Raw genomic sequence first — 23503 nt, forward strand, 5'->3', positions numbered from 1 at the left:
TTCACCACAGGACTGAAAGTTTCTTCAAAATCAATTCCCTTAAGTTGTGAGAAATCCCCTTGCAACCAACCTTTCTTTGTATCTATCTATGGTTCCATCTGTCTTTAGCTATTTTTTTTAACACCCATTGTGACCCTACTATGTTCATACCTTTAGTTTTAGGTACTAAGATCCAAGTCCTATTGGTATGCAAGGCATCAACCTCTTCCTGCATTGCTGCAAGCTAGTGTGGGATCTTGAGTACTTCATTTACAGTCCTTGGTTCTTTATATGCATCTTTTTTATCTGCAATGAGAGACATATGAGTAATATGTACTATTTTTTACTTTTTTCTTGTCACCATATGATGTCTTGGTTGCTCTTGTATTGCTTTTCCACTTACTTCAGCTTGGCCAGGCTTATCTCCAATGGTTGTTTCCTCTTGATCATTTCCCTTAGTGTTAAACCATTTTGAGAAGTCAACTTCAAGGTTTATACCTTGAGAGTTTGATACTGAGAACACATTTTGCTGTACTTCTGCATTGCTGATATTATTGGTCTCAGCTGAATTCCCTACTTCCTCTAACTCTGCACCTGAATGATCTTCATTAGTGTTTGATTCTGAGTTAAAACTGGAAACTTGTACAGATGTTTGAGTGATTGAGTTAGTAGCATCAACAACTTGTTCAGCTGATGTTGGTGCAACATAATGTTCTCCACATGATACTCCACTTGGTGCAGCAACTTTATCTCCTGAGAGCCTGACAGCTTCCATTTTATCAGCAACTTCACCATTTGTGTCAGTACTTGACTTCAACACTTCCTTTGAAGTATCAACACATGTATTGTGATCCTGCAGTTGAGAAAAAAACTCAACAAAAGTAGCTAAGTGAGTTGAAGTGTCAACATTTGCCTTGGACTGATCTGAGTGAACATAAGGCAACGTGTACTCATCAAAGATCACATGTCTAGAAACATAAACTCTTCTTGTGGGAGGATGATAGCATCTGTAGCCTTTGTGAAGACTGCTATATCCTATAAACACACAGGGGTAAGTTTTTGGAGAAAACTTGGTGCTAATACTGCCTTTTAGGTATGGAAAACACCTACAACCAAACACCTTTAAGCTATTATAGTCAGGCTGAGCACCATATAACTTCACAAAAGGAGACTCTATTTTTAACACAGAGGAAGGCAACCTATTTATGAGGAATACAGCAATTAAGAAAGTTTTCACCCACAAAAACAAAGGGAGTTTTGCATGTAACAGCAAAGTCAGGCCAGTCTCAACTATATGTATGTGCTTTCTTTCTGAGATTCCACTTTTTTCTGGTGTATTTGGACAAGATATATGCCTAACAATGCCATAATCTTCCAAGTTCTTGATGAATTTTGTTTTTATAAACTCACCACCTCCATCACATTGGAATATTTTTATCACTTTAGAAAACTGCCTTTCTACCATTTTCTGAAACTTGAGAAACACTTCAAAGAATTCTGATTTCTTTTTCAAAGGACAAATCCATGTGTATCTTGTGTTATCATCAACAAAAACTACATAGTATCTCATATGCTGAGATGATTCAACAAGAGCCGGACCTCAAAGATCACAATGGATTTTCAGTAATGGTTCTTCTTAAATTTTAATTCTCAAACTAAATGGCAGTTTACAACCTTTCCCTAACTGACAACTAGAACAAACAGTAGGCATTTTATTCCAACTACTAACAATAATGCAACTATTTCTACTCAAAATCTTTAAAGACTTCAAAATAGGATGTCCTAATCTAACATGTCAAATACTGTCTGAGTTTTTCCAGTATTGTGAAGCAGTCAAGACAAACAGGTTGTTATCTTCCAAAGCATAGAGTCCACCTTTCTTAGATCCCACGGCTAGTAGGTTCCTTGTCTTCTTGTCCTTTACAATAAAATCAGATTCATCAAATTCAAGGGTACAACAATTATCCTTAGCAATCTTACTTACTGAAAGTAGATTCTTAGTAACCTTTGGTACCACAAGAACTTCCTTCCTTCAATTTCAATTCTGACTTAGTTGTATTTCCAACATGAGTGATATTTAGTTCAGAACCATTTTCCAATAACAATTTTATCAGGTCCATTGTAGGTTTTGAGATCAAGAAAATTGCCTGATGAATTCACTATATGACTAGTAGCACCAGAATCCATATACATAGTGTCATCCTCAGCAGTTGAGTGAAGGTTCATAGTAGCCAAGACTTGTGGTAATTCATCTGCAGCCTGATATGAATAATCCCACCTATAAAAACACTTTAGATCAGTATGATTATTCCTACCACAATTTTGACATGCTTCAGACACATATTTTCCCTTATTCAGATTTCCTCTGTGGTTTTGATTAGGCTGGCTGTTTGTTGCTTGTCCAGCAGGCCTAAAACCTCTTCCTCTAGAGTTGAATTTTCTAGTTCCTCTTCCTCTGCCCCTTTTAGTAACAAATGCCATGTTATGATTCTGAGGCACCTCTTCTTCATCCTCTCTCGTGTCAAAGCCCCTAAGAGCATTAACAAACAGATTTAGAGTAGGATAAGGTGCCTTACCTAGCATTGTTGTCATGAATGTCTTTTACTGGAGACCTAAGCCTCTAGCAAAGTTTATTACTTTGCTATATTCATCAACAGGCTTGTGTATGGCTGCAAGACCATCACAGATGCCTTTGAACTCTTTGATGTATTCATCAACCTTTTTGTTTCCCAACTTAACATTTTGCAATTTCTATTTCAGTTGGAATTCCTTGTCATTGGTTGCTTGAAGGTAAGCTTCCTCCAAACACTCCCACATTTCCTTTGCAGTAGAACAGTCTACTATGAGGTACATACTTTCTTCTGTCAAGGTACCTAAGATCCAACTCCTGAGCAGTACATCCTTTTCTTCCCAATCATCATCACTGCTACTATCCACAACATCTTTTCCAGACTTTGTTACATCAGTCTCCTCAGAACTAGTCTAACCAGTTTTGGTTTTCACAGATGTTGATTCAAGTGCAACTTCTTTGATGAGATAAGTTAATCTCATCACCTGAATCAATTGGAGCATATGTGTCCTACAAATTAGGTAGTTTGTTGGCTTAAGTTTGATAGAACAAGAGGCAATGAGATGGTGAAGGGATGAGGTTGAGAGAGTGTTGGCAGCAGATGTTGTAGAGGCCATTTTTTATGCACAGAAGAATAGTTTGTGTGTTGTTTTGATAATTCAACGTTTAAGCAGCAAGAAGAGCTCAATGCCCTGATACCATGTAGAAATCTTAGGCTATTTTATGGGAAAGAAGAACTGTTTGATTGATAATTATAGTCGAATACAAGTGCTCCTATTTATAGGAGAGTTATACAGCCGATATACATGAAATATACAAAAGATATTCCTAAGAGTTGTAACTCTATTAAACTACATCTCTACTTAGTACACTCCTAATACAAGTAGTATATCATCAATACTAATCCTAACCTTTATCCTTATCATGATTCTTATCATGATCTTGATCATTTTCATCATGGTCTTCAAATAACTCTTCTAATACAAGTAGTATATCATTAATACTAATCCTAACCTTTATCCTTATCATGATTGTTATCATGATCTTGATCATCTTTATCATGATCTTCAACACTCTAATCATTTCAACCGTACAAATCTGGTTTTAGCCAAAGTTCCCTTTTTTATTGAAATCCTAGGTCTCAACAACCAATTTTCATGATTAAATAACAAGTTCTCAAGCTATGAGGCGATAATCTCTACTCTTAGAAAATTAACTAATATTAGACAACAATAAACAATACCCATTGATATTCTAGGGTTTCCTTGGTATTTGTGCTCTACCCTTCAATTCCCACTAAAGGTCCTCTGATTGAAACAAGAATCGAATAAGAACATTACGCGAAGAAAGTTAGTGATTAAGGCTTACCTTTGATGGAAAATAGTGCCCTAGCCTTAGAAAGTGGCCTCTATGCTCTTGGGAACTGTTCTTGGGATTATGTGAGGAGTGGGGTCGAAATAAGGTACTTAAATCATGCTTCTGGCTTAATGGATGCTGCAGCGAGACACCCCTTCGCTGTAGTAGGACCTCGAAGAATCCCCTCCCCCGCTGCAGCGGGACCCACCTCGCTGCAGCAGTACCGTGGCAGCGGAAATCCTTCCGTTGCAGTGGTGGATTTTAGGCAGTGAGCATGAAATTTTTTCACTTTTTATACTTAGTCTCTAAAAATCATTCTAAGGCCCTATGAACACAAGCCAGCAAACAACCAAGTTAAAAACACATCATAGAGTCACTTATAAGTCACAAAACACAACATAGAACACACCCCAATTTATTTAGGTCCGCTCATTCCTAACCTCGAGAAAGTACTAGCAAGGGTAGTATGGTCAACGCACGCATACGGACTAAGCGGGTCGTTACAAAAGCGCTGCTACATCACACTTTAATAAAATAAAATAAGTATTGAAGCGAACAAAAGGCGAGCAAACCATTCAAGGGCTCATATGTATAATCTTTATCATAAAATTAGGTAAGTTGAATATTAGTCAATAAAAGCGACCGTGCTAAAATCACGGGACTCAGGGAATACCTAACACCTTCTCCCCGGTCAACAGAATTCCTTACCTGGACTTTTGTTTTCGTGGACCAATAATAAATAGAGTCATGTCCTTTTGATTAGGGATTCATAAGGTGACTTGGAACACCAAAACTCAATTCCATGTGGCGACTCTATAAAATAATTAATCTATATTCAAAACTGTCACTTCAATTGGAAAAACCCTTTCATAATAAAAACTCATTGTGTGTTTATCGTGCAGGGAGCGAAAAAAGGGGCGTGACATTAATCACCAAAGTAATATTCACAAAGAGAAGCCAGATAACTCATCCATCTTGATCAAGAAAGTTCAGGTACAATAATAACTGATCTCATTTCTCCTTTGAGGGACAAAATGCTCGTGTATTTGCCATGTTCATTGTACTTCCTAGTACCAAAGAAGTCAGCCACCTGATCTTTTGTCCTCCATCTCCTCACCAACTTTTTTTGGTCATTTGAAGCTTCCTCGAAGGTGAAGCATACCCACTCCATGATCTTCTTGCTCAAAGTTATCCTTCTCAACCTGTTCCTGCTTCTTTCCACCCAGTCGAACCAGATGGTATTGCTTGATAGACACCTAGTGATGTCAAATGACTTGAAACTAGCATTGAAATAAATTTTGTTCTCCTCACTGAAAAAATAGGGATTTTGGCAATAATCACAGTGGGTGACTATTGTTGGCTTGAAAGAAAAGGTCTAATTCCGGTATTCCTTGCAGGAAAAGTGAGCTTCTGCAATCCTAGAAAGTAGGAGAGAGAAAATCCTTGGTAAATGTGCTTTAAAAATCAATACACTACATCAGAAGTGGCAGCTCTTATTGTAACCCTTTTCTTTCCTATGTCTATGAATAATACTCCCTCCGTCCCATAATAAATGTCACCATAGCCAAAAGCACACATATTAAGAAATCAATGCTGAAGTGTAAAGTTTACCAAATTACTCTTATGTAAAAAAAATTCCTCTTGATGATTAGAGCGTGCACAAGTAGTTCATCTTTTGACATTGGGATTCCAACCATCATCATTTGGAGTACTACTACCTCTTTTGCCTCTTACTAATCCTATCTTCCATAGGCCAAAACTTTCATTTTCACGTGAAATCCAAAATTTGACATTGTGAATCTAACTTTTGACCTTGAATAAAGAAACTTGCCATTTTTTGTCCAAGGGCAAAGATGGAAAAAGCAAATCAATATATGCATTGATATTCTAAGGGACACTTATTATGGGACAAAACATTTTGGGTAAGATTACACTTATTATGTGATGGAGCGAATAATAAATAAGAAGTTGAGAACTCTCAGCTTCATCTAATATTAGAGTTACTTAATGCGTTTCTTTAATTTTTTATTCATCTAGGGCCTTTTTCTTTTCCATGGCTTCCATTTTGGATTCTAATTCGTCATGATAGGAGTGTATTTTATGACTAATTAAAAACTAATCATCATTATCAAAGAACTACTTAGTTCTTTAGCAAAAAAATGATTCTAATTAGAGCTAGTATATATTGTCTCTAATTTTATAAGCTAATTAATTCCTAATATATATTGAGATTCAATCCCTTTGGACAAATTTAAACCATAAAGGATCGAGTATTTTAGGAAAATTCCATATAAAGTTTCCTATCAGTCACACAATATGTTGTTTATTTTATAAAATCATGCATGATTGATTTGCTGTGTCATTTCAAGCATTAATTTAGAGTTACACTATTCCGAGTCTACTACCGAAACCAAATGGTATATACTAATTCTGGTATAACTTATACGAGAATCAACATAATTTAATATTAATATATGTTATACATACAATTAATTACTAAAAAAAAAGAAATTAACTACAATTTTTCTCTAATTTGTATAATAGGATACCAACAGAATTTTTCTATTTAACGACATAATTTGTTGGTGAGTAATTTCTTTTTTCTTTTATAGTATGCATTATTTTGTACAGGAGAAATATTTCAGATACGATAGAATGTAAGATAAGAATACGTGCATAGCAGTACATTTATAAGAGAATTTAAAGACAAATATGCTCTTAAATTAGACAAATATATCTATATGTAACAATCAGCTGTTATTATTCACTGCGTAACAATCTATGCATTTATCTTTCATCATATAAAAAATTCAATATTATTTTTTTCTTTTTTTGGTAATTAGGCATTTTATTAATCACCAAAGCAATATTCACAAAGCGAAGCCAGATAACTCATCCAGCTTGATCGAGAAAGTTACCTGGCTTCGCTTTAGAATATGCATTTCTCCTATAGAATTAGAATATGCATTTCACCAAACATTCTATCAATTTTACATAAATTATAAAGTATAGCCAAGAGAATGAAAAAAACGAGCTTTCATTAACTGCATAAAAAGAGTTAAGAATGATGTTAAGGAGCTTACTATGACGGATAGAGGAGATCCATACATAATGGTAGAGAAGATAGTGGTAGTGACACCCCAGCAGAGTTTTCTGCTATTTCCATGTGAAGCGAGCATGGAAACGAGAGTTATAGCAGCAAAAACAAAAAAGGACTAATAGAAGACCAACAAATAAATGGCCTCAATTACAGCTCCGGTCCCATTGATTGTAGACACCAACAGATACGAACAAACAAAAACAAACAAGTTAAATTGTTAAAACAGTGCAAGTTAAAAGATAAACATGTAGACACACACGTTAGTAAGTGTCTGTCAAGTTGTAATTGAGCAATGATCACTATATAAGCAACCCCTTTCTTCACTAACCCAAACAACCAACATTACTTTTCTCTAAACAAACAATAGTTCTCCCTAAGCTTTTCCTCTTTTTCCCTTTGAGTTCCAGAAAATGGAAAATCAAAAACAAACTCTCCCAGGTACCTCCAGTGAGTCAGAAAGGAATGGTTCCATTAAACCTTCTACCTACTCTGATGAACTCGTCCTTGCAAGGGTTTGTTTCTTTTTTACGTCTTTTCTTTTCCACTTTATGATTTCTTTCTAACATTCTTTTGGGATTGATTTCATAGATGGTCACCTAATTTTTGTTTTATTGCGCACAATCACTAGATTGGTTTGTAAAGAAAAAAATTATTTAATTTTATCGAAATATAATGAAAGTCAGTAAACCATTTTTTGTAAAAGTTAATCAAATTTGCTTAAAAATCATAAAAAGTTATTTCGAAGAAATAAAAGTAGCATTTTATGTGATATTTAGGTAAAGTTTAATCACTTTTTCATCAGAAATAAATTACTTAATAACTTTTTGTCATACTTAAATCAAGATTGATTGATTTTTATGCCACAAAATATAGCTTACTAGTGTAATATTTGAAAGTTATGTGACCATATCAATGAAATCAGCTTCATCTTTAGTTATTTTGGCTTATTAGTAAATAGAATACTAACAACTATCCTTTCAAGCTCTTTTCAAGAAGCAGCATTGAAGTCTTTAACCCAGTTTCTTCTTAAAAACTGTAAGGATGCACAGGTTGAGTGTCCAATTTATTTTACCCCCACCCCCACACCCCCAAATCCTCAGTCACAAAAAACAAAATTATCTGAGCTTGTACAAATGAGAAAAGTGTGATAATCCATAGTTTAAGACTTCTACACCACCAAGACTCGTACGTTTTGGATCATGAAACAAGAAAGATTTTATTTTTCACATTGAATAAATATAAATATACATAACAGAAAAAACAAAACTAACTACCATAAAAATGACCAGTTTCAAGTAGTTAAACAATGTTATCTGACAAAAAAAAGGAAAAAGGATCGGAGATGTTGCAAAAACACAAGTCGCACGCAACTCTGCAGAGGATAAATAAAGGCTTTCCGTAAAAACAGAACGTCACAATTTTTTCTTCTTAATTAGCTTCTTTCATTGTTTTTTGTCCATGGTGCAACTACTTTTATCTTCATCTTTTGTGATTACATATATAAGCTTTTAACAACAACAAAATAAAAATTGGATTACTGCTCTTTGGACACAATTTATAACAGAATTGAAATTTTAAAAAAAGAAAACTGAAAATCCTATTCTAAGGGAGCTAATAATATTTCAGGAAAAAGCCAAGCTAAAGCCAAAAGAAGGATCTGAGGATGTTACTACTACTAGTGCTGCCGGAGAGAAGTGAAGGAAAATGAGAGAGGAGATGGAGCTATTTGCCACTAAATATAGTGCATATTAATTTGCGCTTAATAAAAATATCTTGTAGTAATGAATCAAGTGGAAGCTCTTACTGTAACCCTTTTGTTTCCTATGTCTATGAATAACAATATATAAGAAGTTCAGAAGTTCTCTACTTCATCTAATATTAGAGTGACTTGATGCGTTTCTTAAATTTGTTATTCATCCAGGGCCTTTTTCTTTTCCATGGCTTCCATTTTGGATTCTAATTCATCATGATAGGAGTATATTTTATGACTAATTAAAAACTAATCATCATTATCAAAGAACTACTTAGTTCTTTAGCAAAAAGTGATTCTTATTAGAGCTAGTATATATTGTCTCTAATTTTATAAGCTAATTAATTCCTAATGTATATTGAGATTCAATCCCTTTGGACAAATTTAAACCATAAAGTTTCGTATTAGTCACACAGTATTTTGTTTATTTTATAAAATCATGCATGATTGATTTGTCGTGTCATTTCAAGCATTAATTTAGAGTTACACTATTCCGAGTCTACTACCGCAACCAAATGATATATACTAATTCTGGTATAACTTATATGAGAATCAACATAATTTAATATTAATATATGTTATACATACAATTAATTACTACAAAAAGAAATTAACTACAATTTTTATCCAATTTGTATAATAGGATACCAACAGAATTTTCCTATTTAACGACATAATTTGTTGGTGAGTAATTTCTTTTTCTTTTATAGTATGCATTATTTTGTACAGGAGAAATATTTCAGATACGATAGAATGTAAGATAAGAATACGTGCATAGCAATACATTTATAAGAGAATTTAAAGACAAATATGCTCTTAAATTAGACAAATATATCTATATGTAACAATCAGTTTTTATTATTCACTGCTTAACAATCCATGCATTTATCTTTCATCATATAAAAAATTCAACATTACTTTTCTCTTTTTTTGGTAATTAAGCATTTTATTAATCACCAAAATAATATTCACAAAGCGAAGCCAGATAACTCATCCAGCTTGATCAAGAAAGTTATCTGGCTTCGCTTTAGAATATGCATTTCTCCTACAGAATTAGAATATGCATTTCTCCAACCTTTCTATCAAGTTTATAGAAATTATAAAGTACAGAATGAAAAAAACGAGCTTTCATTAACTGCAGAAAAAGATTTAAGAATGGTGTTTAGGAGCTTACTATGATGGATCGAGGAGATCCATACATAATGGTAGAGAAGATAGTGGCAGCGCTACCGCAGCAGAGTTTTCTGCTATTTCTATGTGAAGCGAGGATGGAAACGAGAGCTACAGCAGCAAAAACAAAAAAGGACTAATAGAAGACCAGCACATAAATGGCCTCAATTAAAGTTCCAGTCCCATTGATTGTAGACACCAAAAAATACGAAAAAACACAAACAAACAACTTAAGTTGTTAAAACAGTGCAAGTTAAAAGATAAACATGTTGACACACACGTTAGTAAATGTCTGTCAAGTTGTAATTGAGCAATGATCACAATATAAGCAACCCCTTTCATCGCTAACCCAAACAACCAACATTACTTTTCTCTAAACAAACAATAGTTCTCTCTAAGCTTTTCCTCTTTTTCCCTTTGAGTTCCAGAAAATGGAAAATCAAAAACCACCTCACCCAGGTACCTCCAGTGAGTCAGAAAGGAATGGTTCCATTAAACCTTCTACCTTCCCTGATGAACTCATCCTTGCATGGGTTTATTTCTTTTTTACGTCTTTTCTTTTTCACTTTATAATTTCTTTCTAACATTCTTTTGGGATTGATTTCATAGATGGTCACTAAATTTTTGTTTTATTGCACACAATCACTAGATTGGTTTGTAAAGAAAAAAATTATTTAATTTTATCGAAATATAATGAAAGTCACTAAACCATTTTTTGTAAAAGTTAATCAAATTTGCTTAAAAACCATAAAAAGTTATTTCAAAGAAATAAAAGAAGCATTTTATGTGATATTTAGATAAAGTTTAATCACTTTTTCATTAGAAATAAATTACTTAGTAATTTTCTGTCATACTTAAATCAAGATTGATTGATTTTTATGCCACAAAATATAGTTTACTGGTGTAATATTTGAAAGTTATGTGACCATATCAATGAAATCAGCTTCATCTTTAGTTACTAGACGGCGTCACGGGCCCAACACTTTAAATTATAGTATATCTATGTGTATGTAGTTGTGTTTGAATAGTGATAATATATGTATATTTTATATTGCTAATAAACATGCATAAGTTTGCGCTGTTTATATATATATATATATATATATATATATATAGTGTTCAAAGCACGACTCATATAACATTATAGTTTGTGCTCCGTATTCAAAACTTTTTTATAATAACGTTTGTTACGAATACAAAGTTTGAAAAAATTTATAAATACTTTTTAAAAGAGAAGACTTGTTTAAAAGAAAACTATTTTCCTCTCTTTGAGACAAAACAATAGCAATATTTAAGTATCAGTTGATACTTTGAATTTTAATTCGATTATTTTAAAGGTGTAAAATATTCTATTGTTAATGTATGTAGATTGGACCTAATCAATACTTAGTATTTTTTATCAAATTTTGATTTGGATAATTGTAATTCAAATTATTAAATTAATTTCTTGTGTCCCTTCCAGGCGATCGGAAAAGAAATAAATGGTTAATATATTCAAGATAATTACGTATTTACAAAATACCGTCTCAATTCATCCTATTTCATCTGATCTACATGTTTAAAAAGAAACAAAGTAGAAATTTGATTTTTTATGTAAATGAAGAACTACTATTTTTTAATTTTTGGTGAATATTCTTGGTTTAGCTCATTTTGCGTGTCATGTTGTCTTTTGCACGGTTTTTTAAGGAAATGTCAATTAGAATTATAATTTGACTAATTTACCTTATTTATTATTTGATCTCCATTTAATATTATTTTTTCTTTTACGACATTAATCTCTTTTTACATTTATTAGAGTAAGAATAAAAATGAAAAAGTAATTAAATTCTCTCTTATTTTAAAATATAAAATATTTTAAGTATATTTATTTTCGTAAACATAACAAATAAATGACATGGTGGAATATCAAATACAACAGTTAAATATCTAGATTAGATCTCAGGCTAATATAAGAAAAGAAAGGAAATTGTATGGTTTGACTACTTAACCTTTTGAAGAAAAGCTATAATATGGGGTCTACGTTTTTTGTTGTACAATAATTTCATTTGCTCCCACTAATGGGTTGATACGCATGTGGAAATGAATCCACCATTATTGACTTAATGGGGATACTTTGGGAATTACATGAATATTGTTTAATTTTTTAATATTGAGTGGCCTTTTTTGTTTTTTGAGATTGCTTGTTTTTTTTAATATGGGGTTCACTTTTTTTTTTTTTGATATTGCTTTATTTTTTTTAATATCGAGTCCACTTTTTTTTTTTTTTTTTTTAACATGAGCTTGGAGGTGGTGAGGTTCACTTTTTTTCCTTTTTTTTTTTTAGACGAAACCACTTTGGATTATATAGTGTATCTATGTGTATGTTGTTGTGTACAATTGTAAAGATTTATGTATTGGGTAGTGATAGCATATATATTTTATATTGTTAATAAACATATCTAAATTTACACTGTCAATGCATATATATAGATGAACATTAATACATATACAAATGTTATTTGTTTATTAAGTGGAATTATGTGAGCATGATAAAATAGTGAAAAGTAAAAGGAGTGTAAAAGTGACACGTGGCCAAAAACATAATTAATACCTGCCAATTGAGATGTACATCATCTGTTGTGACGCAATTTTTATGAGCAGGGGCAAAATTGGAAAAGTACGAATATATTTAATACTAAGCTACTGTCACGACCCAATTCATGAGTCGTGGTGGCACCTACACTATCCCCCCGAATAGGCGAACCACATTCCTAGTAACAAGCTAAATAAGCAGAAATAAAAGAAGAAAAAGTTATCAAGTCTTAAATACTTATCATCACTAGAAAGGTCACGACATCCCCAAAATCTGGTCAAAGGGCACAAGAGCGCTAAACACAGTCCGGAATACAAGTCTGAAAATACCCGAAGGCTACATATTGTCTGTCGAATACAAGAACAGAAATAAATAAAGAAGGTCCTTCAGGGGCCACAGATGACCAAGTAGCTCACCCTAAATGACTGAAAGATGTCACCCTCGCGTATCAGCCACGGGGTGTAGAACTGGATCCTGGATCGTACTCTGCACTCAACAAAAAGTGCAGCAAGAGTAGCATCAGTACAACACTAGTACCGGTAAGCATCATAGGCCGATAATGATTAGATAACGCATGAAGAAGTGGACACTAACAAGTAGCACATAGAGCAAACAGGTATGGTCACGTATCATATACAAGTAAAGTGTAAAGGAATCATGAAATCAACCAAGACAGATATAGTTCACCAAATGATCAATCAAATATATGAGTGGATGAATGCAATGCAACCGTCACCTCTCTCAATCCACTCTCGTACACATATGCTAAGGGCAGTGCCTCAAAGCCATGACCCATGGGGGACCCGCGAAGTCCATGTACCACTCATGCTCTCCGACAGAAATCTTGGAGGCTATCAATCACTCTCAATCTCCGGCAAAGACCTCGGAGTCTCTCAGTCACTCTCAATCTCCGGCAAAGACCTCGGAGTCTCTCAATCACTTACCTCACCATCATCACAAGAATAATATGGAAGGCATGTCATGTATGATATCAGTCTCACCAATATACAATCAACAATTACAAGTCATATTAATATTACCATTCCTTTTCATGTGATGAGTGAGCTAGTATGTGACACCGATACAAACAAGTGATAATCACATAAAATAACACATATGGCGACAAGCCCACATAACAACTAACAGAGCCAACCTAATTGGAATTCACCTCCACTTCATGCCCGAAGGCTTATCATGCTATCCCCTTCACTTTCTACAACTACATACGATTCTCTAATCAGAGTCTAACTAAAGTAGACCGTAACCTACCTCAAGGCCGAGCGGGTGCCACAAACACTCAAACTTGACCTTTTCCCTTCCGGAGCGCTTCCGAATGAACAGTGTCTATCAAATATATAACTTACGTTAATTATGAGTCTAAATCTTAACTTAGGATTAAAATCTCACTTCCCACAACTCAAATACCATGGATTTGAAGGTGTTCATATCATTCAATAATATAATATTTAATTAGGTAGACCCAATATATAAAGGTTGAAATTGATACATGCTAAACATAAAAAATAAAAAAATGAAACCAGATGCAAATTTTGAAATAGTAACCTTCAACAAAAAAAAAACGTACATGACCCCTCACAATTCTGGACATAGTACTCTCATTGTTGCTTTAAAAATAACAACGAGGTAAAGAGAACAAGACAAAAACTTATTAATTCTCTACACCCTCATTCTCAATTCTATAAAACCATAAGCTTTTAATAAGTAGCAATAATTTTATTTTATTTTTATAATCACTTGCATCATCATACACGTTTATAGCATAGGTGAGGACATCATTAGAGCCTAATATAGTACCGAGCCAACAGCTTGGCCAAAGCAACTACCCTTCATCAATTTTATCATTATTTTCCCAAAAAGATTTGTTCATCATTAGTTCATTATTAGTCAATCATTTAACATACAAGGAATCAATTATACTACACGAACCAATTTTAAATGGGACGTACCTGATGCCTTAAACTTTTGGTCCACCAAAAATCTTTCAGTTATTGCCGTCACTCGTCAAAGTGTATCTATTTTCTTTATTTTTCATGCCCACAATAAATGAATTATATTTAAATCCTAGGCTTCTAATATATATGGGTCATAAGAAGTGGGTTAAGCCCCATAACATTGCCCAATAATTTCTACAATTTACTTACTCACTTGACCATTGTAATAAATATAGTCATTCCATTAAATACTTTATTTACCAACTTAGACTTTATATGTGTGAAACTCATATTCCTATAAATAAACTATTTACACATATTAAATAAATATATTTTAAAAATTACCCGCCAATTAAATCACCATGCCACCAATTCCCGCAAGTCAAGAATAACCTTTAAAACTACGAAAAGGGTATTTTAGCGAAAACGAGTTCAAAAGTGTTAAACGACCAACCGAGTCGTTACAACCATAGTAAGATTCTCCTTTTAACTAATGAAAATGGCAAGTGCTTTGACCAAATTGCCCTTGGCTGCCGTTAGTTGATGATTCACTTCTTCAACTCATGCTTTTATATAGTTTGATTTTAAAAAAGGGAATTTGTCTATTACAAATTAAAAACTGAAAAAATGGAAGAAATTGCACGAATTGTCCTTCAAATGGGCTAGTCAATTTGCTGTCTTAAGCATACTTTCCAATTCATCATTGCCTTTTTGGTACACGTGTTCCCGTGTGGATGGCCAATTTGCTTCACTTCATTTTTCCATTGCTCCTTCTTTTTTACTGAATAGAAGATGATGCACTTCTTCAACTAATGCATTCATATAGTTTAGTTTTTTTTTAAAATATTTTTTATTACAAATTAAAAACTAAAAAAATAAAAGAAATTGCACGAATTGTCCTTCAAATGGGCTGGTCAATTTGCTGTCTTAAGCATACTTTCCGATTCATCATTGCCTTTTTGGTACACGTGTTCCCTTGTGGATGGGCTATTTGCTTCACTTCATTTTTCCGTTTGCTCCTTCTTTGCTTTGTTATTAGGTGTTCTTTTCTTCTACTCCCTTGTTTCAATTTATGTGAACTTATTTTTTTTTTAATTTATGTCAAAATGAATGACCTCTTTCCTAATTTGGAAACAAATTCACTTTATGAATGATTTACAGCCACATAAATATTCAAGACTTATTTTGAATCACAAGTTTCAAAAGTCTTCCATCTTTCTTAAATGTTTTGCCCAGTCAAATGGGTTCACATAAATTAAAACGGAGGGAATATTGTATATAACTGTCCAAGAGGGACGGACATAGTAATGAATGGTTATACCAAAAGCTATATAAATTGTACACTTTAATCAACTATTTTTTTATCTCACGTGGACATATGTCATATTACTGAATATTTATTATCTTCCCATGTATACACGTATGCACTTCAATTTTAATTCTCCGACATATTTATTTCCTCTGTGCACTTTTACTTGTTCACCTTTGACTTTTCAAGTTCTTTAATATGGGATTCACTTTTTTTTTTTTTTTTTGACATTGTTTGTTTTTTTAATATGGGATTCATTTTATTTTTTTTTATATTGCTTGATTTTGTTAATATGGGGTCCATTTTTTTTCCCATGAATTTGGAGATGGTGGGTTCCACTTTTTTTTTAAATATTGATTTGTGTTTAATATGGGGCCCACACTTTTTTTTAATGGACTGACGATGAAAAAGTGAGCCAACTGGCTCTTCTATATAGTAGAAATTTTGGCTTATTAGTAAATAGAATACTAACAACTATCCTTTCAAGTTCTTTTCAGGAAGCAACATTAAGTCTTTAACCCAGTTTCTTGAGAAAAACCGTGAGGATGCACAGGTTGAGTGTCCAATTTAACACACACAACCCCCCCCCCCCCCCAATCCCCAACCCCCAAAAAAATCCTCAGTCACAAAAAAAAAAATTATCTGAGCTTATACAAATGAGAAAAGTGTGATAATCCATAGTTTTAGACTTCTACCACCAAGACTCGTAAGTTTTGGATCATGAAATTAAACAAGAAAGATTATATTTTTCATATTGAATAAATATAAATATACATAACAGAAAAAACAAAACTGACTACCATAAAAATGACCCAGTTTCAAGTAGTTAAACAATGTTATCCGACAAAAAAAGGAAAAAGGCTCGAAGACGTTGCAAAAACACAAGTCGCATGCAACTCTGAAGAGGATAAACAAAGGTTTTCCGTAAAAAGAGAACGTCACATTTTTTTCTTCTTAATTAGCTTCTTTCATTGTTTTTTAGCCATGGTGCAACTACTTTTATCTTCATCTTTTGTCATTACTTTTATGAGCTTTTAACAACAACGAAAGAAAAATTGGATTAGTACTCTTTGGACACAATTTATGACGGAATTGGAATTTAAAAAAAATAATTGAAAATCAGATTCTAAGGGAGCTAATAATATTTTAGGAAAAAGCCAAGCCAAAACCAAAAGAAGGATCTGAGGATGCTACTACTGTTGGTGCTGCTGGAGAGAAGTGAAGGAAAATGAGAGGGGAGATGGAGCTATTTGCCACTAAATATTGTGCATAATAATTTGCACTTAATAATATTATCTAGTAGTAATGAATAAAGTGGCAGCTCTTATTGTAACCTTTTCTTTCCTATGACAATGAATAATAATATATAAGAAGTTGAGACGTTCTCAACTTCATCTAATATTAGAGTTACTTGATGCGTTTCTTTAATTTGTTATTTATCTAGGGCCTTTTTCTTTTCCATGGCTTCCATTTTGGATTCTAATTCGTCATGATAGGAGTATATTTTATGACTAATTAAAAACTAATCATCATTATCAAAGAACTACTTAGTTCTTTTGCGAAAAGCGATTCTTATACGGCTAGTATATAGTCTCTAATTTTATAAGCTAACTAACTCCTAATGTATATTGAGATTCAATCTCTTTGGAGAAGTTTAAACCCTAAAGGATCGAGTAGTTTTAGGAAAATTCCATATAAAGTTTTGTATCAGTCACACAATATTTAGTTTATTTTATAAAATCATGCATGATTGATTTGTCGTGTTGTTTCAAGCATTAAATCAGAGTTACACTATTCCGAGTGTACCATCGCAAACCAAATGGTATACACTAATTCTGGTATAACTTATATGAGAATCAACATAATTTAATATTAATATATGTTATACATACAATTAATTACTACAAAAAGAAATTAACTACAATTTTTCACCAATCTGTATAATAGGATACCAACAGAATTTTGCTATTCAACCACATAATTTGTTGGTGAGTAGTTCCTTTTTCTTGTATAGTATGCATTATTTTGTACGGGAGAAATATTTCAGACACGATAGAATGTAAGATAAGAATACATGTATAGCAATACGTTTATAAGAGAATTTAAAGACAAATACGCTCTTAAATTAGACAAATATATCTATATGTAACAATCAGTTTTTATTATTCACTGCTTAACCATCCTTGCATTTATCTTTCATCAAATAAAAAATTCAACATTATTTTTCTCTTTTTTTGGTAATTAAGCATTTTATTAATCTCCAAATAATGTTCACAAAGCGAAGCGAGATAACTCATCCAGCTTGATCAAGAAAGTTATCTGGCTTCGCTTTAGAATATTAATTTCTCCAAGAAAGTCCTACTGGCATCATGAGCTCGAGCGCTACAAACTCTCCATACACTAGTTTTACCACTGTAGCTGCTTGGCTTTTGATCTTTGTTCAGTGGAGCAACCACTGCAGATTTTGTGTCCAGTTCTGTCCTGTAGGCTGCTGAATTTGTAGCCACGCATAAGCTAGACCACACCTTGACCACAAAGGGGAAACTAACGAACAAATGATCTCGAGTTTCATCCTCAATTTTGCACAACACACTTGGAATCCACTTTTATACCTTAGCTTATGTAAATATTTTTTATTCATGTATTATTAATACCCTCATCTTTATTTAACATCTTATCCGATATAAGCCTCTTTATCTGTAAGGTCGGGGTAAGGTATGCGTACACTCTACCCTCTCCTGACCCCACTTGTGAGATTCCATTGGGTATGTTATTGTTGTTTATCCCGTATAAGATAATATATAAATTTTCTTATATAGCTTATGCAAATTTTATTTATAAGAAAAATAAAAGTAAACATGATATAACACTATACTTTGGAACTTAACGTAGGAGTTAAGTCCCTTCAAACCCAACAAAACGACACCCAAGTGAAGTGGCTTAATCTTTTTAGAGCTATCGCCATTTGTAACGAAAGTAGGACTCCCTTTCAATAAAATTGAATATCTAACAACAAAATCATCCGAACTCCCATCCAAATTGGACCTTGTCCATCAGTATAAGAACAAATATGAGTGCAGGAAAGAGAACAAATGGTGTTAAAGCGCGTATCTTTTTCCAAGTTCTGGACTTTTTTTATTACACAGGAGCCCCTTATCTAGAACTGAGCATCTAATAATACATTCTCCTAACCCCCAACCACCTCTTGCACATCCAAAGTTTGGACCCATCTATCAATTACAAGAGAATGTTAAAAAAGAACTTTAATTAACTGCAGAAAAAGAGTAAGAAATGGTGTTCAAGTGCTTTTTGTTTTTTAGTAACATTCTAACAGGAAGATTCTTGGAACTTACATCTGAAACAGTATGATGACTTTGTGAAAGCTGCTAATGACTCACAAGGACATGGTAGTTCAAAGGAGGTATTGGATCCATTAACTGATCAGGCTGCCTATCAAAGACTAATAGGCAAATTTTTATACTTGACTATGACAAGACCTGACATAGCTTTTGGGGGTTCAAACCTTAAGCCAGTTCCTATAGCAACCAAAAGCTTCTCACATGGATGCTGCTTTGAGAATAGTTAAGTACATCAAACAGCAACTTGGCCTTGGCATTCTATTGTCAAGCAAAAACAACACCACAGCCACAACATATTGTGATGCTGACTGGGCTGCATAGCCACCCACAAGAAAATCAGTTTCAGGCTATTTTGTGAAAGTAGGAGATTCTCTTGTCTCTTGGAAATAAAAAAAACAAACAACTGTTTCTAGAAGTTCTGCAGAGGCAGAATACAGAAGCTTGGCTACTACTGTTACTGAGTTGATGTGGTTGTTAGGCTTATTGAAAGAACTAGGAATTGAAGTCAAGCATCCTGTTAACATTTTTACTGATAACAAGGCTGTAATGCAAATTACAGTCAGTCCGGTATATCATGAAAAGACCAAACATATTGAGATTGATTGTCATTTTACAAGGGGAAAAATCACTCAAGGATTGATGACAACCAAGTACATTTCAACCAAGGATCAACCAGCTGATCTACTAACAAAAGGGCTCAACAGAGTACAACATCACTACCTTACCTGCAAGCTAGGTGTTCAAAACATTTTTCACCCTCCCTAGCTTGAGGGGGAGTGTTGAGAGATTATGTGTAAAGGCTAGTTAGCATAAAGGGTAGTTTAGTCCTTTGTATTAAATGTAGTTAGTAAAGTTAGTTATCCATTAAGTAGTTAGTTAGTTATTTGTACACAGCCTATAAAAGGCCTGATATACAGCTTGGACATACAATCTGAATAATACTCCTTTCTTCTTCTTCATCATGTCATCTTCTTCCTTCTCTCATTGCATTACATATCAGATTATATCAAATATCTATGACATGTTTTAGACCACAAGTTTCAAAAGTCTTCCTTTCTTTTTTAAATCTTGTGCCTAATCAAACTATATCACATGAATTGAGATGGAGGGACTAATTTTAACTTATGGTGGGATGTTCATGTTAATCATCATATGAAGTGCATGCAACTTTCGGGTTATTCCAGCTATCATAGAGTGGGAACTCTGGAAGGGGAGAAATGCCATAAGACGTGGAGAAAAAATGTCCAAGGTGAAGTAAATGTATCAAATTATGCACAACATCATAATTTTCATGAAGGTAAGAAGCAATTTCAAACAGGCAGTCGCAATCTTATGCCCCAAGAACTAAGGTGATTAAAGTTCTCCGGAAGCCCCCAGATACTGGTTGGGTGAAATGCAATACTGATGGGGCGTCTAGAGGAAATTCTGGAAGAGGATCATGGGGATTCTGTGTGAGAAATGAGACTGGATATTTGATAGTTGCTAAGGCAAAACAGATGGAAGATCCTAATTGTACTAATATTCAGGCGGAAGCTATGGCTATAGTACAAGCTCTGAGATATATGGAGGAAAGGCGGTATTATCAGGATTACAATTGAAACAGACTCTCTTTTATTAAAGAATATCATTCTCAGAGCTTAGGAAATCCCCTGGTAGATAATTGAAGTGGTGGAGGAAATCCGGAGATTAATGACTAATAAAACAGTTAGGGTGATGCATATAATGAGAGAGGGTAATATGTTGGCAGATCACCTAGCTAATTTTGCACTAGATCATGGAGAAGTGGCTTCAGAATCTTTCAAGGGGTAGGGAACTCAAGGGAGGAGATTGATTAACAATGATAAGTTACAATTACCAACCCGCAAAGGTGGCTCAGTTGGTAATGGAGGTCTCAGGTTCGAAACCCCCTGCCTATAATAACAGGGGATTTGCCTTCTGGGTTGAGTTCGTCGCACCATGCTTGCCTAGTGCGGATTGTCTCTTCTGTGTGGTTTGCGTGCTATATTGTACAGGAGCGGGGTTTAACATGTGCGCACTCGAAGGATAGCGGCTCCAGTTCCCTTGTCATAAAAAATATTACAATTACCATACTTAAGGATCAGACCGTGCAAGAGATAGATGAAAACATTGAAGGAAGGAGGACAAGTCATATTTTCTATGTTCAAATATTCTTGTAGAAGGAGAACATGGGAAATAAGTTTATCTAACATTAGTTCCCTGTTTTGCAGGTACCATATACATAAGCATAAAGAACATAGTAGGACCACCACAAGGACAATCCAAAAAACAGGAAAACAAACAGATTCGAAGATACAAAAAACTGGAAAGTCAGCAATGATAAAAAAGCAGAGACTGGATGGAATTGAAACAAAGAAGAGTTGCAAAATTTACCAGCATACAAGACCACAATTGACCGAAAATGAGCTTCAGCACCGGCACTCTTAGTTTCCAATTAGGGATTTCACTTTGGTTCTTCTTTTCGTTAGACTACTTTACCACTAGTTATTGTCAAATATTAATTTTACCTTGTAAACACATCTAATTTGATTTTTAGTCTGCAGAATTGCTTTTTGGAGATCTTCAACTAATTATTTTCACCTTGTTTTGGCCTTTTACTATTTTACTAATCACCATGTACGGTACTTGCACGTGTGAGCTTCATTCACTTCATGTGCCAAACACGTGCAAATGTTCTTTTTATTTTAGAGTGACAGTAAAATTTGAACCAAGAGCCTGTGCTAACTCTAATAACATGAAATATGCTCCCATCTAATTGGCAAATCAGAGTCCAAACCGAAGCCATGATAAAAAATAAAAAAATAAAAAAACCTAAATGAATAACAAAGGAAGAAAATAACTTTAATATTAGATGGAGTTGAATCTTTTGAAGAAAAATAACTCTATTATTAGATGAAGTTCAATCTTTGTCAACTCTTTTAGTTATAAATTGTGTCCAAAATAGTAATTCAATGTTGTTTTTGGTAAAAGCTCATAAAACAAGAAGTGACAACGAAGAGGATAGAAATAGTTTCTCCAACGGCAAAAGAACAAAGAGAAAAGTTAATTAATAAAGGAAAAAAGGTGAAGAAGTTGGTTCTTAACCACAGATCTTATGTTTTTCCTCTTAAGAGTTGCTGGCCAATTTCAGTTGGCTGCCTTTATACTCTATATTTTTCACAAGCAAAAATAGGACGGTAAAAGAAGAGTAAAACAAGAAACCAAAAACAAAAGCCAACACAAACAAAGTTGGAGAAACAGTTTAAGTTAAAAAATAAATATGCAGAAAAACAAAAAATAACACAAACAAAGTTGGAGAAACAGTTTATGTTAAAAAATAAATATGCAGAACGACACGTTCGATAGTGTGTGTCAAGCTGTAATTGAGCATTGATCATTATATAGCAGCATTTTCTTTACAAAATCAAGCCAACAACATTACTTTTCTCTAAACAAACAATAGTTCTCTGTAAAGTTTTCCTCTTTTTTCCTTTGAATTCAAGAAAATAAATTGTGCCCAAAAGAGTAATTCAAAAACTACCTCTCCCAAGTAGCTCCAACCAGTTAGAAAGGATTGGTTATATTAAACCTTCTGCCTTTCCTGATGAACTCATTCTTGCTAGGGTAAGGTCGTTTCCATCCAAAATTGGAACTTGTCCATCAGTACAAGAACAAATATGAGTGTAGGAAAGAGAACAATTGGGTTAAAGGGCTTATCTATTTCCAAGTTCTGGACATTTTCTTATTACACAGGAGCCCCTTATCTAGAACTGAACATCTAATAACACATTCTCCTAACCCCCAACCACCTCTTGCACATCCAAATTTTGAACCTATCTATCTATCTATCTATCAACTTAATAGAAATTACAAGAGAATAGTCAAAAAGAACATTAATTTATTAACTGCAGAAAAAACAGTAAGGACTAATAGAAGAAGTGCTGAGATTTTCTTCTTCTCTTTCTTTGGTGCAAATGCAATGAAGACCAGCACATAAATGCTCTCATTACAGCTCCAGTCCCATTGATTGTAGACACCAACATATTGTTTGGTGACACAAATAGTAAGCCATACCTATCCAATTGAGAGACAAAAAAATCAGTTCAAGAAAACATACATCACTTCTACAACAAAATCTAGATGAGATGGGATTCCAAAAATATTTTTACAGTGCGAAAATCATTTCACTATTTATTATATTAATGAACAAAGACCATTTCTTTCTCTAAAAATAGTTAGCCACATCCAAAGAGTTGAGGAACCAAACACATTTTAATATCTTACTCATCCAAACAAAAAACATTTTGGAGAAAGAGAATAGTATTTGCACAGAGGATTTTCTATTTGCTGGCCAATTTCAGTTGCCTGCCTTTATACGGTATATAGTGAA

General features: G+C 33.6%; 1 pseudogene; it reads right to left on the reverse strand.

Moving 5' to 3' along the window:
• The window catches only part of LOC132628908 (bidirectional sugar transporter SWEET1-like), a 32657-nt pseudogene extending 9361 nt beyond the window's left edge, over positions 1-23296 (reverse strand).
• Between the last annotated feature and the right edge of the window lie 207 nt (positions 23297-23503).

The sequence above is a fragment of the Lycium barbarum genome, chromosome 2 (assembly GCF_019175385.1).
Source record: "Lycium barbarum isolate Lr01 chromosome 2, ASM1917538v2, whole genome shotgun sequence".
Taxonomy (NCBI): Eukaryota; Viridiplantae; Streptophyta; class Magnoliopsida; order Solanales; family Solanaceae; genus Lycium; species Lycium barbarum.